This window comes from Bidens hawaiensis, unplaced genomic scaffold (genome assembly GCF_021521415.1).
Source record: "Bidens hawaiensis isolate Kalapana, Puna unplaced genomic scaffold, B.hawaiensis_p1.1 tig00007139_1, whole genome shotgun sequence".
In the NCBI taxonomy this organism is placed as follows: Eukaryota; Viridiplantae; Streptophyta; class Magnoliopsida; order Asterales; family Asteraceae; genus Bidens; species Bidens hawaiensis.
Window position 1 is genome coordinate 157,961 of NW_027491492.1, and position 15,062 is coordinate 173,022.

Sequence of the window (15,062 nt, forward strand, 5' to 3'; positions counted from 1 at the left end):
ACCCATTTCATTTTATATATAACTGATCTCAATGTAATATTACCGCATTTGTTTTTTCACTTGATGAGTATATGTTTTGTAACTTTCATAAATATTAAATCTATACTATGTAACAGTTTTGTTTTATGTACTATCTCTACTATGCTTTGTATTTATATCCGGTTCGATTGCTTCGACGAGTTCACTAGATAGGCGATCAATCTGATAACATTAACCAAGTGAATTATGTACATAATCACACGAAATGGTGAGACTATGCTTTCCCTCACCATATATACTATATAGCATATCTTCACAAACAAAATAGCATAGCATGTCACTGATCATATTTAGCAGTATAAACCAGGCCAGGACGGACTTATTTAAGATCTATTTTTTTTTTCTAAATCTCGAACTCAACTGTCTTTTTATTTATTAGTTAACTAATATATATTGATAATTAATTCATACATACAAATTAATCACAATTATAATTATGTTTTTATAACGACGACTTTTTTTTTGTGTTAGGTCAGCCGTTACCGCCAGCTACCACTTAAAAGTGTTGTGCTACCACAAGAGCATAACTCTCTAGGGTATGGGGCTAAAACTCGGGTGGGCTCGGGATTCAAACCATGATATATATTTATATAGTAATTTTATCAAAATTGTACAAATAAAAAATATAGTAAACAAATCAAATAAAACCTGACCCTGCCTGCAACCCCGAAAATCCATGTTAGTATTAGTATTATTGTTAATGATCATTATTTTCGTAATGATTATTATTTTCGATTTTAACGGTCAAATTTCCAAAAAAAAAATCACTAGAGACGTTTTCTTGTGTATATAGAAGTGTGGTTTATGTTGTGGAAGTGTCTAGACGGTAACTTAATTACTTACCAATGTTATTATTATTACTTTTGAGTACAATACTGGTATTATAACTAAGGAGAAAGGAATGTTAACCCGAAAATTTATGCAAAATGTGAGATGAGAAGACATGGAAACTAAATTTATTGGGTAGAGTATCGTTCACCGATTTCGCCAAATACATATACAACCCCTTGAGCTTTGGCAACATTGTTAATCAGTTCCATAATTGTATTGTTTTACACACGTTAGCTCTCCCGAATAGTCTGATTTTTCCTCCACTGCGATAAGGGGCTAAAAGATCCACTACTTTAACTTCTGTTTAAAAAATAGATAATTTTGTATCTAACGTATAAAGGCAGACACAAATCTATATATAACTCTATAAGCCATCACAGTTCACACATTACACCTCGTAGAAAATACATATCTCGTTTGAACATTGACGTCAAAAAGGAAATCCATAATAACAAAAATTGTGCTACAATGTCACATGTGGATTTACGTTCTACAATTATTCTTATAACACAATGTTATATAAACTCACATAATGTGAAAAATTGTACATGTTTTCGACTTAATTAACTAAACTGGTAAACTTTAAAAAGAACCAGTATTAAACTCGAGATTAAAGAATTTAATAAAATATTATATGAATATAATTAGAAATTACAATTTTGTCTTTAGTATTCAAACTAGTTTTATGTGTATTTAGTTCAGACTTCAAAAGTGATAATTTGAGAGACACAAAATCGTAGTGCAAGGACTCACAGGTCTTGTAAAGTCTTTTTCATGAGGCCCACTCAAAACTTATGAACTAAAGAACAAAAAAGTTTTTATATGTAACGTTTTCATTTTTATTATTCATCTTGTTTTAAAATGACCCAAAATTTTATATTATTAATAAAAATATTAATAGTAGGTCATAAACTTAATTTTAGTAAACTTAATTTTAGAAGCTTCGGTTCACAAAGCTGAAATAATAAAATCGGGGTACCGTAATAAACTTAACCAAATGAATTTGTATACCCGTATATATAGTTGATTAAGTCTGATACATCTATACACTATATAAAGCATGGGTGAGGGATCTCTTAAATTTTAAGAGGTACCAAACATGTTGCTTTAAGTACAAACCACAATGCATATAATTAAGATATTTTAGGGGCAGTTTTGTCTTTTGACAATTTTTTCTTTTAGTAAAAATAATGTCCGGTTGATTTTTAATTTATTCAATAATAATTACAAATTTGGTCCTTTCACTTTAATTACATTTTGTTAATTTATAGAATAGTTACATATAGAGCAAAATTATAATAAGAAGTAAATTTTTTCTAAAAAGTGTAGAAAGTGTGTTTTCACCATTAGATTAAATAAAACACACCACAACTAAAATAAAACACACCGCACAATAAACACACTTTCCATATCCACCATCAGATCAACATATCTAATGCACTAGATGACTTCTTACACTTTTTAGACACACTCCACTTTTTATTTTAACCCCTACCCCTTATTTTAAACCAACTACCCCCCATGACGTTTAAACGTTTACTTTTTCACCCGTTAATATTATTTAAAAAATATTATACCATAAAAACGTGTATTTTATTCTCTTTATTTTGAGTATGGTATTGCTATATATTTTTTTCATTTTAAAAACTTAATGTGTTACGTGATTACCATTAAAAACCAGCAAAACGAGTCAGGCGGGTTCGCCGTTTGTGTCATGGGTCTAAAAGGTTAAGGTCGGAATGGGTCGATACAAAAAAGGTTAATTTGGTTTGGCTCGGGACAAGTTCGGGTCGAAAGGGGTTAAATCAGTACGGATTTCGGGTTATAACATTGTCAGGCGGAACGAGTGGCTGGTCAAGACCCATTCAATGTAGTGTTACGTATGCACCGACACCTGATTGCGCGCGTACAATCGTTTGACGTGCTTACTGACACCGTACACCAGTTGAGCTTCCAATGCCGCATTACGAGCATATTATCGTCAGGTTACGCGTATACTGTTGTGAAGTCACACACTTACTGAAACGGTAACATGATTATGCGTTCAATGTCATGTTTGCGTACATACCCCGCTGCATCGTGCGGACACCATGCTAGTAGTTGATTAAGTGTGAGTCGTTTTTGTAGGTTTAATAAAAAGTCCTCCACCAATTCATCCGTAACAAACGGTTGACAGTTTCCCGGCTCCACTTTATAAAAAGTATATGTCTTAAAAAGATCCCTTAATATTTCCTACGTTTACAAACCCTAAAACAATAAATCGGTTTTTGTGTCTCCCTCTCTCTCTATGGAAGACGAAGGTTTGTATATTATATTATTATTATGCTCATCATGTTTTTGTTTAAGAGTTAATCAACATATATGCGATCAGTTACGGATTCAGGATTTCTCATATGTGAGATATGGGTCCGGATAAACAAATCAGGTTAAAATGTAATAATTTTGTAAAAGTACTGCCCCACCTATCTCTCTTACTAATAAATGAGTGGGTTTTTCACCAAAACTCTTTAAATTGTCACATTGCATTTTCTAATTTTTCCTTAAATTTTATATGTTTCAATAATAATTTTTGAGAAATCGTAGGTCTTTTAAATTAACCCTACTTTAACCATTTTCTTATAATCGTATATTTTTATAACCCAAAATTTTCACTGTCACACAAATCATTGTTCCTTTAGGCTTAACCCTAGGCTTTAGCAATATCCGATCATCATCATCAACCTAACTTCTATCTTCTTCAACGATTAAAGTATTAATCTGAATTCATATGTTATCGTTAATCGTGTTCTATACAACCCTAATTTTGAATTATAGATTCCATCATACTAAAAGTGCAATTTTTCAAAATTAGGGTTGTAGAGAACACGATTAACGATAACATATGAATTCAGATTAATACTTTAATCGTTGAAGAAGATAGGGTTGTATAGGTTGTATAATACTACTTAGTATTATCTGAATTCATATGTTATCGTTAATCGTGTTCTATACAACCCTAATTTTGAATTATAGATTCCATCATACTAAAAGTGCAATTTTTCAAAATTAGGGTTGTAGAGAACACGATTAACGATAACATATGAATTCAGATTAATACTTTAATCGTTGAAGAAGATAGGGTTGTATAGGTTGTATAATACTACTTAGTATTATACAACTCTATCTTCTTCAACGATTAAAGTATTAATCTGAATTCATATGTTATCGTTAATCGTGTTCTCTACAACCCTAATTTTGAAAAATTGCACTTTTAGTATGATGGAATCTATAATTCAAAATTAGGGTTGTATAGAACACGATTAACGATAACATATGAATTCAGATTAATACTTTAATCGTTGAAGAAGATAGAAGTTAGGTTGATGATGATGATCGGATATTGCTAAAGCCTAGGGTTAAGCATAAAGGAACAATGATTTGTGTGACAGTGAAAATTTTGGGTTATAAAAATATATGATTATAAGAAAATGGTTAAAGTAGGGTTAATTTAAAAGACCTGCGATTTCTCAAAAATTATTATTGAAACATATAAAATTTAAGAAAAAATTAGAAAATACAATGTGACAATTTAAAGAGTTTTGATGAAAAACCCACTCATTTATTAGTAAGAGAGATAGGTGGGGCAGTACTTTTACAAAATTATTACATTTGCCCACCTCTACACGTAAATGCGTAACTATCAACTTAAGGGGCACTTTGGTCATATAACCAACAATTTGGGACACTTTACTCATTAAGTGGGGCCACTTTATAAAAAAATGAATTTCATTTTCATTAGAGAATCATATACTCACAACTATGTTAGAACCCGTGTTATACACGGGGTTGGAATATGAATAGTTTTTGTTGAAATTAAGAAAAGTACAACTTCTGGACTAAGAAATAACTTAATTTTATTATAGAATCTTTACCAAAAGTAAACATACAACAATATATAAATTATTATCATAAAAATGACATTAACAGCAAATCAGGAATTTGACAACTCTAATTTTGGCAACTTCAACAAAATTTGATGTAAGTTTCCAATTACCGTTGACATCGGAGATAGAACCAATTTGATGTAAGCTTCCAATTACCATTACATCAGAGATAGAACCAATCTATATTTGTGCAACTTGAGTGCCAAGTACTTTAACATATTTAACATGAAAAAGATATATAAAACTAATTTACAGTTAATGAGAATTAACGAAAATGAAATGCTACAAAGAAGCGACACATAGCCAAAAACTTCAGCACCAACAAAATTGACCAAAACATATAACATAAAACAAACTGAGTACCAATTAACATGAAAAAATCATACAATTTTCACATATATAAATACTCCCATGTTGTTCGCCTCAAATAATAAAATACAATTATGCATAACTAAACACTTACATTACATAAAATCTTGCACATTAACAATTATAAGTACCTTACTACCTTAACTTAGATTAAGAGAGAAAAAAATAAGTCAAAATAAAAAACCTTAACTGAGAAAAGAAATATTGGATTTAAACTGATAAAATATATTGTTATAATATTTAAGTTAAAACACCATGTATAAGAGTACTACCAGAAGTCAGACACAGTGAGTATAATTACAAAAGATCAATAACAAAATTTGATGAAATCAAATAAAAAAGACACTGACAATTGTAAGCATATAAAGCCACATGATATTTTAAAGCCAAAATCTCCAGTTGATTTTTTTATCTTTATGCATTATGCTTTAAATGTTGTTCGGTATGAACCTAGGCCATAGCAACTTTTCTGAGAAGCATATACACGATTATACTAAAAAATTGCACCTATGAAAGACATTTTCGCAAAAATAAATAAATAAAATGTTTTGACTAAGAACACATCAAAAGTCAAAAGACTGGAGGATTGAAATTTGAAATTAAAAATACAGTGCTGCAATAATGAAAGACTCACACCGTTGGGAGTCTTTGACATGGATCTAACTGAAGACACCATTGGTGCACACGTTCATCTATACAAATAACAATCACTTTTGTACGTATCTAGATGCTTTTCTTTTTGCAAAAACTTAACACAAAACCGTTGGTTCGGAACTGGTTTATAATTTTCTTCACCAGACCTAATTGAAAACGGCTAAAACTAGGCAAAATCGATCAAACCCGAACCGAAACCGATCGTAACCTGGTCAAGAAACTGGGAACCGATCATATACCGGTTTTAACTTTTGTTGACCAAACCAAACCGGTTTCAACCCAAAACTGGTTTGTGCACCTCTAGTCAAATGACCATAGCCCCCCCCCCCCCCCCCCCCAAGCTGAATTTGTTAATGTTAGCAATCTTATTTATTTTATGCCGTTCGAAAAAACGCAATCTTATTTTTAAACGGCTTAGTTTTTCTATCCAAAAAGGACTGACGACGCAGCATGTTATCCGTTTGTCTTCTGCATTGATGTAAACACTACGTTTTAATGAAATATATTTACGTGCATAGGTATAAAAGCTCAAGCGAAAGGGAAGCGCCCTTGTGTTAAGAATCAAGGCTCTGCATCAGCAGCTACTTGTAAGTGGTAACTACTTGTTTGATTGGTTATAAAAGATATTAAGATATTTGTATACAATACACTTGCAAAAGTGTTTTTGTTTGAAGTTTGAACATTAATCAAGATGCGCACAATATTAACCAGCTTATTAGTTAAAACGTGCATAGGTAGAAAGACACATGTGAAAAGGAAGCGCCCTCGTGCTGAGAACCCAAGCTCTGCAACAGCAGCAGCAACTACTGGTAACTCTTCGTTTAGTCGGGTTGGGTTTAAAAACATATTAAAAGGAATTATGTTGTTATAGCGGGTAGCAGATTCATTCATTATATATAGTGTTTTTGTTTGAGCATTAATATAATTAACAATTGTATGTACGCAGGTAGAAAAGCTCGAATCAAAGGAAAGCGCAGCAGCCCTCGTGTTGAGAATCCAAGCTCCGCATCAGCAGCAGCAGCAGCAACTACTGGTAACTTCTCGTCTGGTCGGGTTATAAATCATATTATTAAGATAAATATATACATGTTTTCTTAACTGTTTTTTTTTTTTTGAATAAGCATTAACAGAAAACTTGAGATTATTTGATGTGTAACACCATTTTCCATACAGAGACAGAGGATGAAATAGATTTTGTGATCCCCATTGAGATTCAAAGAGCTGAATTAGCACTTGCTGGTAACCACTCCATATTATTAAGATATTATTAAGATACATTTATCATGTTCTTGTTTAACAATATATTTATGATACATTATTAGGTACCATAGCTCCAAGGAGTCCCTATTACGTGGATTACTCAGAATATCCACCTGGTACAGGTAACACCCTCTCGATGGTTAAGCTTGCTGGAGTTTCATATTCTTGGCTATAAAAGTAGTTTTAGAAGAAACGGCTAAGCTAAGAATATTTTTGTCAAAACTGAAGCAAAAACTTACTTACTAAATGGTAATGATCAGATATTAAGTACGAGCTACACTGGGAGGATGATCAAGTGGTTAAAAAAGTACCGAGGTGGGCTCGCGAGGATAGGCGACTGCGCCTCAAGTATCACGAAGCAGCTGAGGAGTTGGAAGTGGATGATCGTCCGGAGAGTCCTGTACAAGACCTATTGCCCTTGAGTGAGAATCCAAGCTATGCGTCACTAGTTGCTAATGGTATTGATACAGTTTTTAATGATGACTCGCTCGCTCAGTCTTATGTTAACTAACTTAACTGACACTTGATATATAGGTTGCAAAGTTAAAGTCAATGGAACAAGCTGGGAGACCAGGGGGTTTATGTAACAGTTAGTATTATTATTTCAGATGTTTTCACTTCTTACTTTTGACTTTTCACGGTGTTGTTACTTTGAAACCGGTTGGTATTCCTAACTAATGATTGTGGCTTAAGATAAATTTGTGTGTGTGTATGTGTTTTCTTTAACATGTAGTTTAGATTAATTTAGACGACATTCAAGTCCCGTCAAGTTTCCGCTTCAAGTCTCTAGTCTTGTCAAACGTTAAAAATGTTTTGACCCTATAACTTATTTGTTTCAAGACGGGTAACTAACCTTTACTCCTATAACATAATTGGATTTTTCGTTTTTGTTTTTGGGTTTATATGAGCAACAAATGCGAGGTTTATAAATCAAATGGGTTCTCTTAGTCAACTAGTTTTTTTATGATTTCTCCTGTTTGTGTTGCTACATAAGTATGCTATTCCTTTTGCCACCAAGTTAGCCACCTTTTCGCACATAAAACTGCTATCGGTTGCTTTAATGTTTAGCCATCACACACGATTTAACCATTTTAAAGACTTTTAACTTGGAATGCTCTGAAGGGGGGTTTGATGCCGTGAGGCCTAATCCATCTAAAGCATAGGTTGGAAACTTGGGATACCGTTCAAGTTTCGTCAATTTTCCATGTCAACTCTTTATTCTTTTTGAACGTGTTATCTATTATTTTCTTGAGTTTTTTTAGAGATTTTAATTTTAGGATTCAAACACTGTTTTAGTCTTAAATAAAAAGTGAATGAAACTTTATATTCAATTTAATCCTAAATACACCAATTAATGGATTGATTTGCACTCGTTTGGTGGTGATTTTATCCTAAATGAGAGCATGGCTTGATTTATCTTACATCATGCATATTGTTTGTACGTGTTGGTGACTTGGTGTTCTGAATTATCGCTAAAGTACGACAATCAAAGCTGTAACTTATTTGTTTCAAGATGAGTACTTCTAAAACATTTTGGCAATGTTCTTCGGGTTTGTGAAGAATCGACTCCTTTGGTCAAAGCGAATATTTGATTATAGTTATTATAATAAATAATTACATATTCAAACGGTAAGACAGATTCAAGGTGGATGAAGGTTATATGGAAGTCGACGTTAGACAGGCCATTGATTTAATGTTGATTTGAAACAAAACATGTGAAAATGTTACACGAAGTTTTTCAAAACTATGCACTACTGACCCAACTGATTACATGTCTTGATTCATGCTATATTGTCTGTGTTGGTGTTCCGAATTACAAAACTATGACTTGCTTGGTAATGACTCGATTAATCTCATAATGTTGTTTGGGTTTGTAAACAATCGAGATTAAGATATAATGATTAGTGTAGTGTGCCTTTGAACAACTACGAGTTTTCGTAAACATAATTACCTACCTTGTGGTATTGTACATTTGTACTAGGGAAACCGGGTTTTGATATTGTATAAAGATTCTCTAGCAACAAAAAAATGCACATTTCGTCATTACATATTGGCCAAATAACGACGATGGAATACATTCACAAATCAAAATGCCTTATCAAAGTGGCACATGTTGCTCTCTTGTAACACGTCTCCAATTCAAGACAATGGTAACAAAAATACATAGTGATCAAGATTCAAGTCACTTTTTTTTTAACTGCTGATAATATTATTGAATAAAATATATATATCCATACTAGAAAGAGGCTAGACTAGACATAACAAAACACTCAGATACAATTCACCAAATTAAAAAGTAAAGGTTCAAGCCACCAAACCATGATCTATACATGATTATGAAAAATAATAACACCATCAAAACTCGTTTTTAAAACTTCCTAAGGACTCAACACATAACTTGTTTTTATTCTAATTTTTTCCCAACCTATATAACTATATGTATCAACTAATAAAATAAATAAAAATATTTGTATTGGAGACAAAAATGGATATATAAGTCACGCATAGTTAGAATATCAAGTCTGACTGACAGTGTGAGAAATCCGCTATAGAAAAAGAACTAATCTTTAACTTTCTTGTCTCACCACCGTTAGTCAGTAATGTGGATTGTCTGTTAGCCTCATAATTGTCTATAAAGTTTGGGTAAAAAGTGTATTTATCGCATAGTACGTTTAGTGTCTATTATGTATTTACTAATAAATCAGGGATTCATTATGTAAAGATTGTATATTAGATTAGTGTTGTGTCATTCATTTAAACGACGCGTTTGTACATCATCAAGCTATATGTATGTATGTACGTACATATGTATATCCGATGATCACAATTGTAAACGTTGAGTTCTTGATGTTTGATGGATTGAATAATGTTGGCCCGATAGCTTTCAAGTGTCTCTTTCATACATCGTTCCTTCTCTTTCAGGTTATTCAACAATCGAAGATCTAGACTCTTTTTATCCTTTCACAGGTAGAGGCATCCATTAATATCATGATTCTTTGAATATATATATATATATATATATATATATATATATATATATATATATATGATCAGGATCATAAGAGAACTTTTTGAAAATTGCTAACTACGAGAACCATTTTGGACCACAAAAAACTCAAAAATAAAAAAAAACCATAAAATAAAAAAACACAAAAATGAAAAAAGTAAAAAAACCAAAATTTTATTTTAACATCCCGGTTTCATAATAAAAAAACTCGTTTTAGTCAAATTATATACACATATGTATAATATATACATATATGTACATTTACGTGATTATTTTATACACATGTGTATAATTTAAGATAGATGAATTTAAGATAAATGAAACTGTACATATGTGTATATTACGTAACTAAAGATTAAATAAAATTATATATATGTGTATAATACGACGTTTTTTTTAATGAAACCGGAATGAAATATAAGAATTTTGGTTTTTTTTTTACTTTTTTAAAATTTTTGTTATTTTTTGTTTTATGATTTTTTTAATATTTTTTAAAGGTGTTTTTAGTGGTCCAAAATGATTTTCAAAGTTTTCAATTTGCAAAGGGTTCTCTTAGGATCCTTACCATGCATACATATATATATATATATGATCACTTTCAGTTTATTGTAGTTAATTACTTAATTTAGAACACAAAGCGCACGCGTTACATACAAACCAAGCCATAAAAATAAACTGCCAAAATCACAAATAATAGATTTTGGTACATACAAACCAAGCCATAAAAATAAACTGCCAAAATCACAAATAATAGATTTTGGGGATGTTTAGGTAGGGTTTAAACAAAAAACACATGTGCCACCAACCATGAGTATTGCTCTTTGTTTTATTGTAATAATGTAATTGATGAGTTACATTTTGTTTGTTATCATTCAGGCAAACTTGTAATGTCAAGGTTGATAGAACTTGTATCAACAATTTCTAAAATAAGAAGTAATGAACGTGAAACACTATGTGGTCTTCCTTTGTTAAAGGTATGTTTAACATTCTACATATTTAGCAATGACAATAATGTCATGTTATCGTCATCAGGTTTTTGAGAAGCTTGGTCCAAGTTTATACGAATTTCTAGACCAAAAGCTATTTGTTCTGATTAATCCTATTGGCGAGCTCATATGACAACTTTTGGACTTTTTTGCATGTGTGCGCAAAACTTGTACCATTTTTTTGTTTTTTTGTATTATATACAATGCAAGCACATCTTTATGAGAAGATATTAGTAGTCATATTTTACATATATTTTTTAGTTAGGCATGATTAACGTCTTATAAAAGTTACAGTTTACATCATTCATATAGAGACTTTGGATTTCTTTCAATATACCCAATTTGTGTACATATATAATGTAACCATCAACTTCATACCGACTAAATCATATATATATACAGCTGACGTAGTCGCACAATAAGATCTTCATAAAGTTGATCGGTATGAGTGTTGGATGGATTAAACGTACTAGACATACACTCATACGCGCCATATAGACTACTACGATTATTTATGGATTGACGAAATAAATTGTTTGAAACAAGGAATGGGTTGAATGGTTACATCAAAATTTAATTTAACGTCATTTGAGACACTCGTCGCAACGCGCGGGCTCTTCTACTAGTTTTTCTATAAAGGTGTTACTAAGAAAAACTGTACACGTTTTTGAGTTAATTAACTTAACTAGTAAACTTTAAAAAGAACCAGTATTAAACTCGAGATTGAAAACTTTAATAAAATATTGAATGAATATTAATTAGAAACTACAATTTTGTCTAGTTTTATTTGTATTTAGTTTAGGCTTCAAAAGTGATAATTTGAGAGACACAAAATCGTAGTGCAAGGACTCACAAGTCTTGTAAAGTCTTTTTCATGAGGCCCACTCAAAACTTAAGAGCTAAAAAGCAAATAAAGTACTACTTTTTATATGTAACGTTTTCATTTTTATTATTCTTGTTTTATTATTCGATAGTTAACCTTTTAAAACGTTGGAAATGACCCAAACTTTTATATTATTAATGAAAATATTAATAATAGGTCATAATCTTAATTTTAGAAGCTTCGGTTCACGAAGCTGAAATAATTAATTCGGGTAACGTAATAAATTTAACCGAATGAATTTGTATACCCGTATATATAGTTGATTAAGTCTAATACATAGTTGATTAAGTGTGAGTTGTTTTCGTAGGTTTAATGAAAATTCCTCCACCAATAATTCATCCGTAACAAGCGGTTGACAGTTTCTCGGCTCCACTTCATAAAAAGTATATGTTATAAAAAGATCCCTTAATATTTCCTACGTATACAAACCCTAAAACAATAAATTGTTTTTTGTGTCTCTCTCTATGGAAGATGAAGGTATGTATATTATGCTCATTATATTTTTGTTTAAGCATTAATCAAGATATCTGCGATCAGTTACGGATTCATATGTTGTTGTAAAACCCGCTTCGACTAAATAGGACGGACGGGTAGCAGATTCATTCATTATATATATAGTGTTTTTGTTTGAGCATTAATATAATTAATAATTGTACGTACGCGTACGCAGGTAGAAAAGCTCGAGTGAAAGGGAAGCGCAGCCGCCCTCGTGTTGAGAATCCAAGCTCTGCATCAGCAGCAGCAACTACTGGTAACTTCCCGTTTGGTCGAGTTGTAAATCATATTATTAAGATAAATATATAGAGATTATTTGATGTGTAACACCATTTATTATACAGTGATAAAGGATGAAGAAGATTTTGTAATCCCCATTGAGATTCAAAGAGCTGAATTAGCACTTGCTGGTAACCACTCCATATTATTAAGATATACATTTATCATGTTCTTGTTTAACAATATATTTATGATAAATTATTAGGTACCATGGCTCCAAGGAGCCCCTATTATTTGGATTTATCAGAATATCCGCCTAGTACAGGTACCACTCGATGCTTAAACTTGATGGAGTTTGGTGTTCTTAGCTAAAAAGGAAGGAAATGAGGGTGCCATTAGTGTTATGTAGGCTTGTAAATGAACTGAACGTTCATGAACTGTTCGGCAGGAAGTTCGTTTATTTAAATAAATGAACGAACATGAACACACGTTTTGTTCGTTTCATTTATGTTCATTGGTAGTTATATTTATATAAATATAAACAGAAAATGGGCTCGTTTAAATTATATATATGTACACACGCATATGTTTGGTTATTTTTTATTGAAAAATATAAGTCTTAGAGATCTTCACTAAAGTTTGTATTCGCGAAGGAATATGTTTGATCGTTTATGTTCGTTTACGTTCATGAACTGTTCGGTTAAGTGCCAAACGAACAAACATGAACGAATACGAACATGCCCATTTTCTTAATGAACGACCACGAACAAAAGAAATTTGTTTGACTATATGTTCGTTCGGTTCATTTGCATGTCTACTATTGTAAAAAGTGAAGCAAAAACTTAATAAATGGTAATGATCAAATATTAGGTACGAGCTACACTGGGAGGATGGTAAAGTGGTTAAAAAAGTACCGAGATGGGCTCGGGAGCATAGGCGCATGCGCCTCAAGTATTTGGAAGCAGCTGAGTCTCTAAAGGAGGAGGAAGATGTAATGGAATTGTTACCAGGTATGGAACACGAACTCGCACACGAACACGTTAATTTGGCTAACACCCAAACACGAATATTATTATTGAGAAACTTCACAAAACTCAATTACAATCTCTAACCCCAAAAGCACAGGTATTTAAATCTAACCTATCACGTTTAGACTACAACTAGGATTGCTAAATAATAGGACATAATAATTATACTAACAATTAAATCTAAGCACATTTAATTGTCTACAATTATCCACTCCTTAAATCTTGTTACTTAACCTTGCACATCAACTAACGCCCTTAAACCGAAATTCCCAATAATCACCCCCGGAATTTCGAACTCGAAACCGACAAGTCTTCAACTCCAAGTAATTCCCACATCTCCTTGAATTTGATTTCCCAAGAGCCTTAGTCAAGATATCGGCACATTGCTTAACACCACTAACATGCTCGACACTTCTTCACGATTAACACATTCTTGAATGTAGTGAAACTGAGATTTAATGTGTTTGGTCCTTCCATTGAAAACCGGATTCTTCACGAGTGCTATCGCTGATGTATTATCGATACGTAACACCACTGCTTGAATTTCCTTGTCGAATAACTCACTTATCAAGTCCCTTAGCCAAACCGCCTGACAAGCGGCTGCGCTTGCCGCCATGTACTCTGCTTCACATGATGAGAGTGCAACAATACTTTGCTTCTAAGAACACCAAGTAATTTATGAAGACCCAAGATAAAATACGTGCCCCGTAGTGCTGCTGCCATCGTCTTGGCCAATGTTATGGCTACTATCACTATAACCAAGTAACACGTTTTTCCCACGAGTGTAAGAAATACCAAAACCGAGAGTACCTTGAATATAACGAAAAATTTGCTTTATGAGCATTGCATGAGATTTCTCAGGGCTTTACATGTAACGGCTTACGACTCCAACCGAATATGCCAAGTCGGGACGAGTTTGTAAAAGGTACCGGAGACATCCGACAATCTTTCGATATCTCGTAGCATCAAAATCTTCTCCATCTTCAAATTTAGAAACTTTTATACTCGAATCCAATGGAATTTGAGCAGGATTGCAAATCTCCATTCCAGCTTCAGCTAAAATTTTCTTCGCATACGCTTCTTGCTTAATTTGTATCTCATCATTGCTTTGTGAAACTTCAATTCCGATATAATAAGTTAGCTTTCCCAAATCCGACATCTTAAAGTTTAAAGCCATCTCGCGCTTAAACTCCATTATTAAGTTTAAATTGGAACCCGTCACGATTAAGTCGTCAACATACACACCGACGATTAAAAGATCGGTTCCAATTTTCTTTCGGTATACCGCTTGTTCTTGTATGCACCACTGAAACTTCATATTTAACAAACTACCGTTCAACATTGTATTCCACGCCCTAGTAGCTTGCC

General features: G+C 32.3%; 1 long non-coding RNA gene across 1 annotated transcript; it reads left to right on the forward strand.

Moving 5' to 3' along the window:
• The first annotated feature begins 6,709 nt into the window (after positions 1–6,709).
• On the forward strand, positions 6,710–12,994 carry LOC143634620 (uncharacterized). The gene is made up of 3 exons (XR_013153894.1): positions 6,710–6,849; positions 6,990–7,055; positions 12,932–12,994. It is a non-coding gene; the product is annotated as an uncharacterized LOC143634620 (long non-coding RNA).
• The last annotated feature ends 2,068 nt before the right edge of the window (positions 12,995–15,062 follow it).